At 42.6% G+C, this 5,195-nt stretch overlaps 1 protein-coding gene across 4 annotated transcripts in view; it reads left to right on the forward strand.

The window, feature by feature from the left end:
• The first annotated feature begins 4,968 nt into the window (after positions 1-4,968).
• LOC106608242 (coiled-coil domain-containing protein 85C-A) overlaps positions 4,969-5,195 on the forward strand; it is a 110,622-nt gene continuing 110,395 nt past the window's right edge. Inside the window, exon 1 of one of the 4 annotated variants that reach the window (XM_045721099.1) lies at positions 4,969-5,195. This exon is cut by the window's right edge and continues 1,301 nt beyond it. The gene's annotated coding sequence lies outside the window, so the exon portion shown is untranslated. The other 3 variants (XM_045721100.1, XM_045721097.1, XM_045721098.1) reach the window with 3 other exon arrangements.

The following is a 5,195-nucleotide window of genomic DNA, read 5'->3' on the forward strand; positions in this document are numbered from 1 at the left end:
CGATCCCTCAAAACTTGAGACATCTGTGGCATCGTGTTGTGTGACAAAACTACACATTTTAGAGTGGCCTTTTATTGTCCCCAGCACAAGGTGCCCCTGTTCAATGATCATGCTGTTTAATCAGCTTCTTGATATGCCACACCTGTCAGGTGGATGGATTATTTTGGCAAAGGAGAAATTCTTACTAACAGGGATGTAAACACATTTCTGCACAACATTTGAGAGAAATATTACTTTTTTTGTGCGTATGGGACATTTCTGGGATATTTTATTTCAGCTCATGAAACATGGGACCAGCACTTTACATGTTGCGTTTATGTTTTTATTCAATATACAGTACCAGTCAAAAGTTTGGACACAGTACTCATTCAATGGTTTTTCTTTATTTTACCTATTTTCTACATTGTAAAATAATATTGAAGACATCAACACTATGAAATAACACATATGGAATCATGTCGTAACCAAAAAAGGGTTAAACAAATCAAAATATATGTTATATTTGAGATTCTTCAAAGTAGCCACCCTTTGCCTTGATGACAGCTTTGCACTCTTGGCATTCTCTCAACCAGCTTCATGAGGTAGTCCTGGAATGCATGCACCTGGAATGCATTTCAATTAACAGGTGTGCCTTTCTTTCCTTCTTAATGCGTTTGAGCCAATCAGTTGTGTTGTGACAAGGTAGGGGTGGTATACAGAAGATAGCCCTATTTGGTAAAAGACCAAGCCCATATTATGGCAAGAACAGCTCAAATAAGCAAAGAGAAATGACAGTCCATCAATCCGGAAAATGTCAATAACTTTGAGTCTCTTCAAGTGCAGTCGCAAAAACCATCAAGCGCTGTGATGAAACTGTTTCTCATGACACCACCACAGAAAAGGAAGACCCAGAGTTACCTCTGCTGCAGAGGGTAAGTTCATTAGAGTTACCAACCTCAACATCCAGGCTTTATCACAAGCGGCCATGATTGGGAGTCCCATAGGGCGGTGCACAATTGGCCAGCATCATCCGGGTTAGGCCGGGGAAGGCCTCATTGTAAATAATAATTTGTTCTTAACTGACTTGCCTACTTAAATGAAGGTTAAATAAAAAACATCAGCTGTTCAGAGGAGACTGTGAATCAAGCCTTCATGTTCGAATTGCTGCAAAGAAATCACAACTAAAGGACACCAATAATAAAAAGAGACTTGCTTGAGACGCACCGTGAGGCATGGAGGAGGAGGTGTGATGGTGTGGGGGTGCTTTGCTGGTGACACTGTCAGTGATTTATTTAGAATTCAAGGCACACTTAACCAGCATGGCTACCACAGCATTCTGCAGCGATACCCCATTCTTCTGGTTTGCGCTTAGTGGCACTATCATTTGTTTTCCAACAGGACAATGACCCAACACACCTCCAGGCTGTGTAAGGGCTATTTGACCAAAAAGGAGAGTGATGGAGTGCTGCATCAGACCTGGCCTCCACAATCACCTGACCTCAACCCAATTGAGATGTTTTGGGATGACGTCAACCGAAGAGTGAAGGAAAAGCAGCCAACAAGTGCTCAGCATATGTGGGAACTCCTTCAAGGCTGTTGGAAAAGCATTCCAGGTGAAGCTGGTTGAGAGCATGCCAAGAGTGTGCAAAGCTGTCATCAAGGCAAAGGGTGGCTACTTTGAAGAATCTCCAATATAAAATATATTTTGATTTGTTTAACACTTTTTTGTTTACTACATGATTCCATATTTGTTATTTCATAGTTTTGATGTCATCACTATTATTCTACAATGTAGAAATAAATAAAGAAATAAAGAAAAACCTTTGAATGAGTAGGTGTGTCCAAACCTTTGACTGGTACTGTAAATATATACTGCTCAAAAAAATAAAGGGAACACTTAAACAACACATCCTAGATCTGAATGAAAGAAATAATCTTATTAAATACTTTTTTCTTTACATAGTTGAATGTGCTGACAACAAAATCACACAAAAATAATCAATGGAAATCCAATTTATCAACCCATGGAGGTCTGGATTTGGAGTCACACTCAAAATTAAAGTGGAAAACCACACTACAGGCTGATCCAACTTTGATGTAATGTCCTTAAAACAAGTAAAAATGAGCCTCAGTAGTGTGTGTGGCCTCCACGTGCCTGTATGACCTCCCTACAACACCTGGGCATGCTCCTGATGAGGTGGCGGATGGTCTCCTGAGGGATCTCCTCCCAGACCTGGACTAAAGCATCCGCCAACTCCTGGACAGTCTGTGGTGCAACGTGGCGTTGGTGGATGGAGCGAGACATGATGTCCCAGAGGTGCTCAATTGGATTCAGGTCTGGGGAACGGGCGGGCCAGTCCATAGCATCAATGCCTTCCTCTTGCAGGAACTGCTGACACACTCCAACCACATGAGGTCTAGCATTGTCTTGCATTAGGAGGAACCCAGGGCCAACCGCACCAGCATATGGTCTCACAAGGGGTCTGAGGATCTCATCTCGCTACCTAATGGCAGTCAGGCTACCTCTGGTGAGCACATGGAGGGCTGTGCGGCCCCCCAAAGAAATGCCACCCCACACCATGACTGACCCACCGCCAAACCGGTCATGCTGGAGGATGTTTCAGGCAGCAGAACGTTCTCCACGGCGTCTCCAGACTCTGTCACGTCTGTCACGTGCTCAGTGTGAACCTGCTTTCATCTGTGAAGAGCACAGGGCGCCAGTGGCGAATTTGCCAATCTTGGTGTTCTCTGGCAAATGCCAAACGTCCTGCACGGTGTTGGGCTGTAAGCACAACCCCCACCTGTGGACGTCGGGCCCTCATACCACCCTCATGGAGTCTGTTTCTGACCGTTTGAGCAGACACATGCACATTTGTGGCCTGCTGGAGGTCATTTTGCAGGGCTCTGGCAGTGCTCCTCCTGCTCCTCCTTGCACAAAGGCGGAGGTAGCGGTCCTGCTGCTGGGTTGTTGCCCTCCTACGACCTCCTCCACGTCTCCTGATGTACTGGCCTGTCTCCTGGTAGCGCCTCCATGCTCTGGACACTACGCTGACAGACACAGCAAACCTTCTTGCCACAGCTCGCATTGATGTGCCATCCTGGATGAGCTGCACTACCTGAGCCACTTGTGTGGGTTGTAGACTCTGTCTCATGCTACCACTAGAGTGAAAGCACCGCCAGCATTCAAAAGTGACCAAAACATCAGCCAGGAAGCATAGGAACTGAGAAGTGGTCTGTGGTCCTCACCTGCAGAACCACTCCTTTATTGGGGGTGTCTTGCTAATTGCCTATAATTTCCACCTGTTGTCTATTGCATTTGCACAACAGCATGTGAAATGTATTGTCAATCAGTGTTGCTTCCTAAGTGGACAGTTTGATTTCACAGAAGTGTGATTGACTTGGAGTTACATTGTGTTGTTTAAGTGTTCCCTTTATTTTTTTGAGCAGTTATATATATATATATATATATATATATATATATATATTTTTTTTTGTAATTATAATTATTCATTCTTTTTTATAGAGAAATTATATTTTGAATGTAATGGGTGTATGATGATCATGGTTAGTAGGATGAACTTAATATAGGAGTGTTTCTAGTCTGTACCTTGTCACTTTATACACAGTCTATGTCACTTTATACACAGTGTATGTCACTTTGTACACAGTCTATGTCAATTATTATGTTGTTACAGCAACGTTACAGTTCAATATAGTGTAACGACCCTGGGTTTATAAGCGCGGATATCGACGCTGCCGCTTAGGCATGCTTTTGGGGCACAGTCGATAGCGAGCTGGACTTCGGGCTAGAAGGTCGAGGGTTCGAGACCTGTTTCCTGCCTGTTTCATTACATTGGTGTCAGAAGTGGGATAACCCAGGGTCGTTACAATATATTCAATATACAACATATTAAATACTGTAGAGAGCTTTATACAGTATATATTCACTTCTTCGGTGAACTTCCTAACCAACATTATTATCTTAGTGCGTCTGTTTTAGTAAATGTAGCCGGTTTTAGTAGAATCATTTAGAAAACAATCAGAGCCCCAGAAAATAATACTTTTGTCCACAAGGTGTCGCTGTAAACCAGCGGAATAAAGACCATTCATGTTTTGCCACTTTCTTGTTTACACTCGTGACCTCTAGATGAGTGTCATTTTAAATACATGTTGAATGAATTGCTGTTGACTGAATTGCAAGTGGAATAATTCTACTTAGAGTTTTATGATGGGTTACATTGTGAAAACTCAATCAAGTGTAACATTTCTTTCCTCTGCCGCCTCAGCTTTGATGATTCAGTAATTAGTACAAAGTTTGGAAACAGTGTATCCATTGTTTGAATTGGGTCAACATGCCAGGGCAAGGAAGTGTACACCAAAGCTATCATCATTTTCACATAGGAATTAAAATGATTGAGACATTCTGCAGACTGAAAGCAGGAGACAGTGCTTTATTATAGTGCTGTAGGTTATTAGGCCAAACCATGTTTATAATATGTTTATAACACGATAATAACAGGTCACATAGCTATAAATGATGCATCTCAGTGCTAGAGGCGTCACTACAGACCCTGGTTCGATTCCAGGCTGTACCATAACCGGCCGTGGTTGGGAGTCCCATAGGGTGGTGCACAATTGGCCCAGCGTCGTTAAAGTTTGGCCGGGGTCGGCCGTCATTGTAAATAAGAATTTGCTCTTAACTGACTTGCCTAGTTAAATAAAGTTTAAATTTAAAAACATTAAAAACAATTAAGAATAGTGTTCTATTTTCATAATTATTCTGTTGAATTTCAATTACTGGAACTGACCAATTCAATTGCATATAGTTATTTTCAAAACAGATCTATTTTATAACATTTATTGATAAATGTATGCATTTTTTATTATAAGAAAACCATGCATTTTCACCTCTTTCATAACGTGTGAAGTGAAGATCCTTTCTGGCCCTTTAAGAAGGCAGTGACATCCATTGCGTGGAGTGGGCACGATCAGGCCTGCCTCTTGATTGGCCGTCTTGACAGAGAGCTTCTTGAACCTTTTCAAACTGTACGCACTACAGTCCGTGGAAACAGTGGAGAACCGTGCTAATTCCCAACGAGCTCCGGTATTCACTGCGCGTGCAGGCGCTCACCACTTCGGGGAAATAGGCTTATCTTTCAGAGAGCTCGAGCACCGTGTCGGTTGTAAAAGCCAGTCGTTCCTGTTGTCTCGGAAAT

Source organism: Salmo salar, chromosome ssa06 (genome assembly GCF_905237065.1).
Source record: "Salmo salar chromosome ssa06, Ssal_v3.1, whole genome shotgun sequence".
NCBI lineage: Eukaryota > Metazoa > Chordata > Actinopteri > Salmoniformes > Salmonidae > Salmo > Salmo salar.